General features: G+C 44.3%; 1 protein-coding gene across 1 annotated transcript in view; it reads left to right on the forward strand.

Annotated features, from left to right (window-relative positions):
• LOC106811801 (usherin-like) overlaps positions 1–14,191 on the forward strand; it is a 129,146-nt gene that overhangs the window by 55,379 nt on the left and 59,576 nt on the right.

The following is a 14,191-nucleotide window of genomic DNA, read 5'->3' on the forward strand; positions in this document are numbered from 1 at the left end:
CGGGTGAAGTATGATATCCTGGTTGCAGCTGTAACCAATGCATCGTGAGAATTGTATTTTTTAGACACTTTTCAACGGATAGGTTATGTTTATATAATCCAGAACTCCACAGCACATCCAATTTATCTCATATTGATTCATAAATGGCTTGCATCCTGAATATTGGATAATTAGTGATAACTCTATGCTATATGAATCATCCAAGCCCTAGACAGAAAGCGGAAACGGTACAAAGAACTTGGCTTTTTTAACTACATTGGCAATATGAATAACCCAATACTTTGAACTGTCAATCAATTCACTTTCCAGTCAAGCACTGGTATCGTGTTTATCAACTGCTTGTGACATGTCGTGATTTAGGTCGGAAACATACGTGAATTGTAGGCCATTTCTCAGGCAGACACTAATGAATACCCGTCCACAAATCTAGGAGGACGCAGCCAAACAGCACCTGCCCACCAGTTGTGCGGGTTGCAACGGGGGAAAACTTTTACAATACCGATCCAGATTCCACTACGGTCATTCGCAAGTATAGTATCCTCACAGTTTGTCTAAGTGAAGATCGGATTGACTCATCTAATACGCCAAGTAACTCACATTTCTTACAGCAACACTGCAGTCCTAATATGAACAGATATAAAGGTCTAAAAGTCGACTATGATCATCCATTCATTTCGAATCTAAACACGACCCGCTTGGCAATGTCAATACAGCAAGTATTCAAGCACTTAAACACGCATGGACTCGTTGTTACTCTGAATGCATGGCTCATGCAACAGTGCAGGAGTAATTCAACGGAACACTTCATCTGAAATAGTCATCAAGAAATGGTGAATCCACTTTCTCACTCCAACAGATTCAACATGTTTTTACTAAAAAATTTGTGGCGGAACAACAAATCAAACACAAACAACCAAAAAAAAAAACAGGTACGAAACACTGTTCTGGAAGAAACACAATAATAATAAAAAACAAATACATACAAACCAAAAAAAATGAATCGAAATGATCAGTCACGGATTCAAGAATTGCAACGAAATTGACAAAAATACTAAAAAACAAACAGAATGAAAAACAATAAAATAAAAAAAAAAAATATAAAAAAAAAATGGAAAAAAAAAAAAATAACAGTTCTGCGTAAGATATGCAACAGCATATAACGACCCGCACCTATCGACCCGCTCAAAAAAAAGAACAAACCGGGCACACGTCGACAAATACGCAAACCATGGCACTCTCGTGCGTTCAAGCGATTTAGCGGTACTAAGGGTCGGAGTGTATGCTTGAAGCCATTCAATTCGAATGCGTCATGGGGCCTTATTAGTTCCAATTTTCTTCACGCTTGTGACGGGGAGTACCACCACAAACACCTCGGATGCCACGGCACCCTATCCACGCTCGTAATCCCCACACCTATCCACCGATCGCTCCCAGATTCAAATTCGAATCGGCCAAAATACCTCACCAAACTAAACCTCCGATCCAAACCAGACATCTCAAACCAATGTAAGCATTCAAACACGCTCGCGTCGATAGTGGCGCTCATTAGTCTAGTTTTGATAAATTTAAAAGCTCACAACAGTTAAAAAACACAGAGAGTATAAAGAAGGATAGAATAGGGAAGTATGGAGAATAGAATGGGACGAGAGGATAAATAACAATAGTCATAATATTGCTGATAAATTTATCACCGATTACATATTGTTATCATCTATCAGTCTTGATGAATTTCAAGCATTATCTCCAATTGTAAAATATGACACATGCTGCACCAGACCATTGCAAGATGACTGTCGGGCATTATGCAGTATTGATGTCAATATGTTTCGGATTATTCAATAAAACCGTTCATGATATAGTTTATACTCGATTCTAGTAGTATGTAAATATGTCTTAATAATACATCATCATCACAATCACGAGATATAATGAAAGATCAAATGTATAAATTAGTCCGACATGCGGCACACAGCACAGTAAAACACATGGACTGCTGCATCATAAGTTCGTGCACTAGACTACCCACCTTACACTTTGTACCTCCAAATTAATACCATCCTTCACCACATTCCTCTCTTAATAATTTAATAATAATATTTTATAAATTAATTAAGAGAGGAGATGTGGTGTGAAGGTATGGTAATTAAGTGTGGAGGTATCAAAGTGTGAAGGGTTAGGGGTTAGGGCTAGTGCACAGAACTTTAGATGCAGCAGTTCACCATGTGCTTGTGTGTGCATGTGCACCCATGTCGTAAATTTATTGACATGTTGATCTTATCATTATTATCATCGTGATGATGATGATGATGATGATATTATATAAGCACATATTTACATACATTACTATAACTCAGAGTAGTAAACTATATCATGAACGAGTTTTATTGAAAATCCGAAACCATATTGAATCAATTAATACGCAGACATGCACACACTGACAGTCATTCGTGCACATGCTCGTGTGCAGCAATATTTGTCAATTATTTTTAACACATATTTTGGAATGCTTGAAAATTCAATCAAGACTAGATAATTAATAACAATGTAAATACTTATAGAATTATTATTCAGCAATTAATATGACTATCTCTTCTTCATCCTCTCCGTCCCTTTCCAATTCCTCTCCGTCCCTTCCCTATTCCTCTCCCTTCCCATCATTCCTTCTCTGTGTTTCTTTTAATCTGTTGTGAAAGCTTTTAACATGTTAACAAAACTAAGAGTAACATGCTTTCAACAACAATAAGATGGAGTACAGCAGTAACTGTGGAAAACACCTACTAGAGGATTGGTGGTAGATATCTTACTTTGTATCATACGTTTGGCTAATTTGTCAATTTCGTGGCAAATTTGAATCGTGACTGATCATTTCGATTCATCTTGAATTGACATTCTTTAGTTACAAAATATATTGTGAATAATTTCTCGCCTATCAGAACAGCAGTTGCGGTAGCGAGGCCACAAATGAGTAGTATAAATACACTGTGCATCTGTTTTAGAGGCAGAGAAGTGGATTTCACCTATATTTCTGTATTGGCACATTTCTGAAGGTGCGTTGAATGTACAGTCCTCCACTTTTGCATGAGACCATGCACTCTCAGTAACAAGCTGCATTCCATGCAGTGTTTAAGGCTCTGAAATACTTGCTGGTATTTGACATTGCCAAAGCGGTGTTTAGATATTCGAAATGAAACGATGCAATCATAAGTCGACATTTTTTAGACGTTTTAATATCTGCTTCGATATGAGGCACTGCAGTGGTTGCTGTAAGAAATGTGAATACTTGCCGGTTAGGATTGAGTCAATCGATGCATTCACTGTAGACACAACTGATTGTGGATCAGCCAGTACCTTGCGCCACATCTTGCCGTAGGTGGAATCTGGATCAGAGTATTGTAGCAGGTTTTCGTGGCTAAATCCCCGCACAACGGTGGGAGTCAGGTGGCTGTTTGCTGCGTCCTCTAGACTTGTGAACGGGTATTCAATAGTTGTCTGCACTGAGAGATGGCTCACCAATGTTCCACTGTATGTTCCGACCATCACAATCACGAATGTCCACCAGCAGCTGATAAACACACGAATACCAGTGCTTGGACTGGAATATGTGCCACCTTGATTGACAAATGTTCCAAATATGTTATTCATATGTTCCAATGTTAGTTATAAAAGAAGCCAAGTTTCTTGTACCACGTTCTCCTGCTTTCTTTCCTATGTGCTTGGTGATTCATATAGCATAGTAAAGTAGCACTAATTAATCCATATTCAGAGATTGCAAGCCATATGTCACTGAATCAAATGGAGATAAAACATTGGATGTTGCTGTTGTGGATGTTTCTGGAGTTTTCATTATAATCACAAAGCTATCCGTGAAAAGTGTCCTAAAAAAATACAATTTCTCGTCGATGCAATGTTACCAGCGCAACACCACTGATATCAATACTTCCATCAGCGATAGCAGTTGCAATATGATCGAATCCTCTTGAACAAAAGGTCTTAGTAGAGTATGTGAAGTGTATGTACTCTGCTAGTGTTTTGAAAATCATGGTAGAGTATAGCGCGACATTCTCATCTCTTTTATCACATATCCATTGCCAAACTTTCAGGTGTGCTCCCTGAAGATCTAAACTTGTGTAGTCACGTGAGGGACTATGTAATGTTATTCCACTACTCCAGTAAGCTGGCTTTCCTGCTCTCACATCGTACTTGACCTATGCATCTCGGCACTGGGTCATAACCACTTTCTACTGCTCGCTGGCCCAACAAAGTTTGTGTGATGAGCAGGATGATTGCAGTGATAGTGTACATGAATGACTGCAGAACAAGCACGGTCACGGTAGTCTTCAAACGGCATAATACATTATTATGGACGGCTAACAAATCACATGATCCTGACTCAACATCGTACGTGATGTCGGCCTTTCCTTTGCTGCTTTAGGCATAACTGGCACGTTCGCCAGGTATATATACACAGGTACATATGCATGAATACATCAATGGCAAACACAAATGGAGTGAGGAGCAAAGTCAGCTTCCATTACGACAGTACCCGAATCAACGCCATGTCTTTTTTTTATATAGTGAACTAGCAATAAATTGACCCAAATGCCTTGAACCAGTCTTTCCTGCATAAAGAGCCGTAATTGAGTTGAGATAGAAAAGCTTGCAAATAATCACAGATGCTGTTTAGACAATGCTGATATGATTGATCAGGTTCTAGATGTGTCTGTAGTTCGCGTGTTTTCTATATTCCTCACGTAAGTTGCTCGAATATCAAGTCTAAAAGGAACTTGCACAAGATGCGTTGTAGTTCACAGAATAGCATTTTCAGATAATAATGTTTTTTCTTTAATTGGCCAATCATACGATGAAGGGATTTCACATATATAGCTAGTACATATCTTGAGTCCTGACATTTAGCATGGATAGAATAAAGTGCTTTGATGTTTATGGAAGCCAACATTTATTGCCGGCGGGCCCGGCAGCCACGACGAGCGGTCGACCGTCATCGGCCCGCCATGACAATTCGAAGTCGACACTGTAGTCTCTACGACAGAGCATACAACCGCCAACTTGTCGCGGTCGAGCCCGAGAGAGCGATACCTATACGATGCAATGGAGGGTTTGAGCGAGTGAGTCAGTGCAGGCGCGGGGGGAGGGGCGGACTCGCGGCAGGAGCAGAGATGCTGTAGAAGCGCGCGCCTATCGCCCACGCGTTAGCAGGAGAGAGACGCTGGCTGGTGGCAGCGGAGCGCGCGCAGGGGAGGCCGAGGCATGGCGCCCCGGAGCGGAGAGAGATCTGCGCGCGCCGCCGCAGGGTAGACGGAGCGCTGTGCGGGGAGCGGCGCAGCGCGCGCGACGAGGTAGGCACACCATCGTGAGGCGCCGGGCCGCCCGGGCGCTGGTTCTCGCGCGCGTGGTCAAGTCGCGGAACACTCAGCGCGAAGCGACGACTCTACAGCGGGACGGAGCGGCCCGCGGGGATGGAGGAGCGTGATCGTGATCGGTGAGGACGAGGGGAGGAGGAGTGTACGAGCAGGCGCGTGGTTGGGGCAGGCTACGGAGCGCTTCGGGGCGGACGAGCCCGGCGTGGGGCCAGCGCGCACCCGCGTGCGCGCGGTCCTCTCGCCGGCATCGCCACGAGTCGACATGACCGATTATAGCTGCAGATACCGACCAACGAGCATAAATACCGGTGACTAACCGCACCCGAGTCTAAGATAACGACTGCGACAATAGACGAGCACAGACTCGCGTTTGACGGATAAGCATAAAAGTTGATTAATAGAACTCGATGGAATCAGTATTGTTAGGCATCTCGGTTTCAAAGTAATTACAATTATGTCACGTGCACAAACAGTTGAAGCTGCGCACGCTTCGTCCCCGCTGAACAGGTCTCCAATTGAAGCCTGTCGCGTGGCGGCCGGCGGAGCAGTCGAGGCCGGATGCGCGCGATGGAATGAACAAACCCCAAGTTAAAATTTTAAACTTTTGAAAATCTCAACCATGATCTAACAACTTTGAAAATAATTAAACATTAAATTGCAATATAAACATAATGGCGTCGGTTCTGCCATACTGACAGCTGCGCTATAATCTCAGCGCGGACGCGCCGTCCGCGAAGGCCGCCCGACCGCCCGACCGCGCGGGCACCGCCCGGCGCCCACGCCGCCCAGCTCCGAGGCAGCGCCCGCGGCCGGCCGCCCGGTCCCCGCGCGCGCGCGGACCGCGCCCGGGCCGCCGCGTTGACCCAGCCCGGCGCAAGGCAGGCATTACGCGGCGCGGGTGCGCGGAGGCCGAGTGCGCCCGTCGGGCCAGTGAACGGGGGGGAGAGGCGGCGGCTGCCGGCGCGGGCGGGCCGGGGGAACCTGGGACCGGACGCGCGGAGGATCGCCCGCGGAGCGGGAGGGCGTATGTGTGGGAGAGAGCGAGCTGCCCGACTGTCGGCTCCTAGCGAGGCCGGAGCCGAGTCAGAAGCAGTCACCAAGAGCAAGCAGCGTTTATGAGAGAGTGAAATACTACCCTGAGGGCCGAGAGGCTGTAAGCGGACCAGTAGTATGGGGCGAGTGTAAACATTTAAACATTAATTCTTACCATCTACAACATAACATCAACATTCAATCCGATGACGTGTAATTTTTTACTGGCGCCCTAAGCAGTCACCTTGCCGCGCAGCGTGCCAAAGGACACTACGTACCCTAGCACATCGTTGCGTCTCGGCTGTCGACGCTGCACGGCGCTTAGTAACAGGTCAGAACTCACGTCGAGCAGCAGCGTGTCCCACAGAGTGGCCGCACGGCGAGCCGTCGATATAGGGATCGAGGAGCGGCTGGAAGGCGCGTCCTAAGACTAGAGCGCGGGCGCGTGCGCGAGTGAGACTCGTGGTGAGAGATGGAGAGGAGTGAGCGACCGAGGAAGACGCGGATGCTCCAAGATTAGCTCTATCTGCTGCTTGCATCCACATTTGACTGGCACAGAGAGCGACGCGCGTACGAAACGTGCTATGACTCTATCCACTTACAAAGTCTGTAAGATGGCCAGTCTCAATCAAAAGTTTGTTAGTTCGCAGGTGTTAAATGGCTCTGAAGATATAACTAGTATTTGACATGGCCCAACTCGCTGAATCTGTTGTGGAAACTGAAATCGGTGCAAATTGTAAGTCGACAATTTGGTAGTCACTTTGAATATCTGGACTTTGGAGATCTGAAGCCGTGCAGGGAAACGCAATGACAGCTTCGTGGGACAAGGGTCCAAAGCGTGACGGTCGTCGCGCGCGAGTGCTGAAGCCTTAAACGCGCTCGAATCCGCACTCGGTCTTGGAATCTGATACTCTCGAGCGACGATACTGATTACGCCCGTTACGTCCGCAGCGGCAGTGCTACGCGCCGCAATCGGGCTCGCATTGCGCCACATCTTGCAGTAGTTGGAATACATGGATCAGGTATGTGAAACAGGTTTTCGTGCTAAATCCCCGCCAAACGGTGGGAGTCAGTGGCTGTTTGCTGGCCTCTTCTAGACTTGTGAACGGGTATTCAATAGTTGTCTGCACTGAGAGATGGCTCACCAATGTTCCACTGTATGTTCCGACCATCACAAATCACGAATGTCCACCAGCAGCTGATAAACACACGAATAGCAGTGCTTGGACTGGAATATGTTGCCACCTTGATGGACAAATGTTTCCAAATATGTAGTTATAAAAAGAAGACGCCAAGTTTCTTGAACCACGCACGTTCTCCTGGTTTCATTCCGATGTGCTTGGCTGATTCATATAGCAAAGAAAGTAGCACTAATTAATCCATTATCCAGAGATTGCAAGCCATGTCACGTAATCAAAGACAAATGGAGGATAAAACATTGAATGTTGCTGTTGTGGATGTTTTCTGGAGTTTTTAACGACAATCACATAGGTATACCGTGTATACTTGCTTGAGAAAAAGCAACGCCGTTGTCTCGACAGTCCGCAGCGCCGGATCCGGCCGAAAGCGACGAACAAGCGCCATGCGTCATGGCGCGCAATTAGGGTCCAAGTTCGGCGCCCAATATGTATATAAAACTATATATACGCAAATCACTTTGTGTAGTCATAAAGCCCCAGAAATCGGTGATATTAGAGCAGTTCTGGCCATTGCCAACTGAAATTTATTGGAACTTGCACCGTAGTGCCGAGAAGTAAATGCGAATGGTCGTAATTGGTGTTTTTTTTGTTTACTTCGCCAGGAAGTGCGGTACGTTTTTTCCTATAAAAACGACTTCGAATTTATTTTATTTAACGCCCTGAAGTTTATATCTGGCTAACATCTGGCGGCCGGATAGTCGCGAAGCCAGCGGAGGCTCTCGTGGAGGCATTTCGCAGACGAATTTCGGTCTAGACTGGCGCGCGGATCGAGAATTTCCCCACCGCTTGCACAGTTAACTCATAACTTAGTGTAAGCGACCAGAGACTTGCCCGAAAATTAACGTCGTGCCAGTCCTAACCCTGGAATCAGGAACATCGCTTGTTATCGTTATCAGTAGCCAATCTGACTTCTGCCTTATGAACCTGTTCACCCCGGCGCTCGCAATGGTAACAAACAGACGAATCTCGCTCTCAGCTTAGCCCCAGTTTTGCCGTTTTTGCATATTACCAGCCACTGCCAGTGCGTCAAGCCCAGCACGTACACGCCACATGCCATGATCATACACGTTCGTTTAGACTTGAGCCATCTAGCGGCAACTAGGAGACCGCTGTACAAGAATGGCAGTTCGCAAAAGATGCCCGTTGTTACCCGAACCCCGAAACGACGCATACTACTACTAAACTACTAGTACTAGTAAGAAGGTGAAGTACTGACTAAGTTACCAGCAGCTATCTAGTACTAGTACTAGTAAATACCAGACCGCAGGAAGCTATAGTAAAATAGTAATAATGACTAACTCCTGTTAACTAGTATTAAACAAACTTACTAATAATGAAACGAAATCCGTAAACCAGTAACCTAAACCTAGTTATATTGCATATAAATATATATATTTAGATTGATGTAAAATGACATTGGTTTTTATTGGCACCATGGCCATACATTGGGGCCCATATAGATAGTTGGGAGGCCGAATGTTCTCCATCCTTAACCGACTAGCTACTACTAGACTACTACTATAACGACTAGCAAGAAAACGCTCTTTGTGCTTAGGGTTAGAATACGCCCTAGGCGATACTAGAACACAGGCAGCTTGAAGGCGTTTCAAATAAAATATAATGCTAACTAAAATACGAATCTATTTACTACGGAGAAGTTGTTCATACGGTTTGCTGGGAGTAAGTAGGCCGTAACTCTGCGTGTGTTGCAAGAAAGGTTGCGAGGTGCAAGAGGCGGATATAATATAGACTAGGACTCCTCCCGTACCTCCGATTAGCCATATGAGTGACTATAAGACTAAGCCTGAGAGGTGGCGAGAGACGCTGCAGTAACTATAAACTTTAGTGTAGGAAAGTTAGGACTTGCCCGAATTAACGTCCGTAAAAAGCCAGTCTAACTCTGGAATCGGTGAATCAGCGTAGTTCCGTTATCGTGGCTCATCTTGCTTTCTCCTTATGAACCTGTTCACACCCGCGCGCTCTGCATCTCCTCTCAGACTCTAGCGCCGTTTGACCGTTTTTTTGCATATTACCAGGCCACTGGCAAAGTGCGTCAAAGGCCCGCACGTACAGCACACACTGAGCATTATCATCAGTTGCGTTTAGACTGAGCGCACTAGCGCAACTAGAGACCGTGTACCAAGTATAGGCGTTGCGCAAGAAGATGGCGTGTGTTACCAATGCCGGACCGCGACTACTAACTAACTACTACTGATACTAGTAAGTAGTAGTAGTACTTTAAGTTACCGCCAGCCAGACTACCTAGTAATACTATGTTAACTAGCCAGGACCTGCAAGGAGCTAATAGTAATATTAGTAATAAATCGACTTAAACTCTGTTACTAGTAATTAACATAACTTACGTAATAATAGACGCAATCCTAAAAACCAATAACCCTAGAAACCTATTATATTGATGATAATATTATATTTAGATTGATGTAAGATGACATTGGTTTATTGGCCATGGCCATAACATTGGGCCTCATTAATAATATTGGAGCCAATGGTTCTCTATCCTTGAACGCACTATACTACTAGACTACAATCGACTAGCAGAAACGCTCTTTGGCTAAGGGTTTACGAATAGCCCGTAGGCATATAACCTAGACACAGCCACTTGAAGCCGATTATCAATAAAATATAAATGCCTAACAAAATTACAGAAAAATCTATTACTATTGACATAAATAACGAATGTTCATAAGTTCTAGTATAAGGCCTACTCTCCTTTCAAGAAGGTGCGAGGACTGCAAAGGCCTATATATAGACTAAGGACTCGCCTCCCAACCTCGATTAGCCATTGAGTGACTAAGCTAAGCCGAGAGGTGGCGAGAGATGCCAGTCTATGGGCCTGATAGCGGCGGGCAGGCGGCGCAACTGGCTTTCCAAGCTACACCGTCGAGCTCGCCATTGGAAAGACGTTGCAAAAGACGTTGCAAGCGTTGGGGACGCGAAGCAGCGCCGGTAGGGAGGTGTTCGTGATTCCCTGACAGCCGTTTGCTATTACTGGCAAGGTTCGCGGATGTCAGCAAATTTCGACAGTCTTTCTCTGATTTCAGCGATCACACCAGACTCGGTTACTGCAACGCAGATTAACTCGGTTAACAGTATTATGAGCAGAGTCAACACTGTCTGACGTCCCAATGTCTGACCCTTGTGTCCCCCAGTAAAATTGCGAGCTGTTTCGCTGGCAGCTATGGATCGCGTGCGCCCCGGCACACCGCCAATTCATTCGCGCACGATCCATAGCTGGCCAGCGGCTCGAGCATACGTCGTAGGACATTGCCAGCGATCGCGTGCCGCCTATGCGCGGAAATGCGCGATGAAGATCTGCGCGTACATCAGCGCAATTAGGGATCAACTATCTCCTTCGGCAACGTCATATCTCTAGTATCCCGTCATCATACTGGTCGTTCGATGCGTTACTGAGTCAATACTACCCAACCGAGATCAACTGCTCCATCAGAGGATGGCAGTTGCAATTCGAAGACGAAATCCCTCACGTGAACCAAAGGAGTCTCTAGTAGAGTATGTGAAGTTGATGTACTGGTTGCTAGTGTCGTTAAAATATTGTCAGTCACGCCTTTCTTGTTGATATTCTCGTCTCCTTGTCACATTATCTATTGTAAGACTTTCAGGCTGTTAGCTCCCTGCAGATCTAAACTTGTGTAGTCACGTGAGGGACTATGTAATGTTATTCCACTACTCCAGTAAGCTGGCTTTCCTGCTCTCACATCGTACTTGACTTGATCTCTCACTGGATCATAAACACTCTTTCTCTGCTCGCTGCCACAAGTTTTGTCTGATGATTGCAGTGATAGTGTTATAATAACTGCAGACAAGCACGTCACTAGTCCTAAAGGGAAATACATTATTATGGAGCTGCAATCACTGATGTGCAATCACTGATGCGCTGACTCAACTCCTCTACGTGGATGTGGCCTTTCCTTTGCTGCTTTAGGCATACTGGCACGTTTGCCAGGTTATATACAGGTACTATATGCATGAATACATCATGGCAACACAATGGTGAGCCAGTCAGCATCCATTACCGTCACTCCAATCAATGACATCTTTTTATTATAATAGTGAACTACAATATTGACTAAATGCCCGTGCATTCCCGCATAAACAGCCGTATTGTGTTGAAATAAAAGCATGCAATTATCAGAGATGCTGTTTGACATGCTGATTGATTGATCAGGTTCTATATGTGTCTATAGTTCCGTGTTCTATATTTACTCACGTAAGTGCTGAATATCAATCTAAAAAAGAACTTGAATGCGTTGAAGTTCAGAATAGATTTTCAGATATAATTTTTTTTCTTTAATTTGCATCATAGATGAAGGTTTCACATATACTATCATATTTGAGCTGACATTTAGCATGGATAGATAAAGAGTGCTTGATGTTTATGAAGCCACATTTATTCCAGACAATAATTTCCAATCTATTCGACTGAGCATACAACTCCAACTTTGTCACAGGCTCGTTTTCTACTCCCTAACTTCTGTTTAATTCTTTAAGATATCCCATACTGAAACCATCTGCAATGTTCTACAGCCGTATATGTATCTATGGACATTCCCGAACCTTGTACTCTATGCACGTATCTGTGTAAACGTGTTAAATCTATTTAAAGAGTCACCACATGCTGGACATGGATAGCTAAACACTACATCTTAATATATACTTTATTGCTTGTACATTAGAATTCAAATATATCCTATGTAATTATAATTCAGTATATTGGTGTAATTATCTTCGCTACATACCTACACTTTTATTAAGATGCTGACTTACTGGGTTATTATCACAACAGAATTTTGCCTCAGCTGAACATGCAGCTATTCCTGTCTAAAATGAGATCATCGACACAGATCATACATATATGCAACCGAACAGCATAAACCCCGATCTAACAATACACAGACTGTTACGATACATAAAATTATAATATAACTCATAATATATGTAAATTAAAATAATTAATTATAGTAAAACTTAACTGCCCTTTCCCCGTGAACAGTTCCAAGTAATGCCTGAACACTTGTGCGATGCAAATTAACAAAACAAAGTAAAATTTAAAAATTTAAAGTACAACCACGATTAAAACTTTGAATAAAATTTAAAAATTAATTGCATATAAAATATGGCATCGGTTCTGCCTATGACAGTGTTATCTAACACACACACGTACAACACAGAGCAACAGCGTTTATGACATTATATAGAAATTAACATATAGCTGTGAACATTTAACATTAATTCTTAACATCTAACATAAATCAACATTCAATCGATGACGTGTAATTTTTTCACGCAAAATTGTAGTAAATTTCTCACCTATCAGAACTGCAGGTGCAATAGCACAACCATAGATGAGTAGCTTAAATATGCTCGAGAGGTGTTGAAGGGACAGAGACGCGAATTCAACATTTACTTATGCGTTGGAACATTTATCAAAAGCCGTAGACTGATGACTCATCCACTTTTATAAATGGCCAGTCTCAATCAAAATCTATTCCAGTGTCAATAGCTCTGAACTACTTACTAGTATTTGACATGGCCCAAGTGTTATGTAGTGTTTCAAAATGAAATGGTGCGATTGTGAATCTACATTTAATAGATGCTTGAATATCTGCTTCAACCCAAGCATTTGCGTAAACGGAAAGGTCCAGTATGAAGTACTCCCCTGTTAGAACTAAATCGACTAACTCTTGAATATCTGACACACGTGATTGAGGATCAGCCAGTACCTTGCGCCACATCTTGCCGTAGTTGGAATCTGGATCAGAGTATTGTAGCAGGTTTTCATGGCTAAATCCCCGCACAACGGTGGGAGTCAGGTGGCTGTTTGCTGCCTCTTCTAGACTTATGAACTATGGCATGTTTTCTGTGTCATAATTCGTTTACATATATATAACATTCACGGATCGAATGATTCGATTCACGGACCCTCCTCCCTCCCTCTCTCTCACTCACCACCTCGGATCCCTCCCTCCCTTCCTCCCTCCCTCCCTCTCTCACTCCCTTGCCACCTCGACCCCCTCCCTCACTTCCTCCCTCACCACCTTCTCCCCTCCTCCTCCGCCACCGTCCCCCCTCCGTCCTCCACAACCTTCTCCCTCCTCTACCTCCTCCGCCCATCTTCCCCTTCTCCTTCCCCCCACCTCCTTCCCCTTTCTTCTCCACCAGCTTCTCCCCCCTCCTCTACCTCCTCCACATTCTCCCACTCCTCTACCTCCTACGTCTTCTCGCGCCATCCTCTAACGTGGCCAGGTATAAATTTCAGGATCGAATCATTCGATCCGTGAATCAAATGTTTCGATGCGTGAATCAAATGATTCAATGCGTGAATCGAATGATTCGATGCGTGAATCGAATGATTCGATGCATGAATCGAATGATTCGATGCGTGAATCAAATCATTTGATGCGTGAATTGAATCATTCGATCCGTGAATTGAATCATTCGATGCGTGAATCGAATCAATCGATGGTGAATCGAATCATTCGATCGCGTGAATGCGCAATCAATTCGATCCGTGAATCGAATCATTTCGATTCCGTGCAT

Source organism: Priapulus caudatus, unplaced genomic scaffold (assembly GCF_000485595.1).
Source record: "Priapulus caudatus unplaced genomic scaffold, Priapulus_caudatus-5.0.1 Scaffold577, whole genome shotgun sequence".
Taxonomy (NCBI): Eukaryota; Metazoa; Priapulida; class Priapulimorpha; order Priapulimorphida; family Priapulidae; genus Priapulus; species Priapulus caudatus.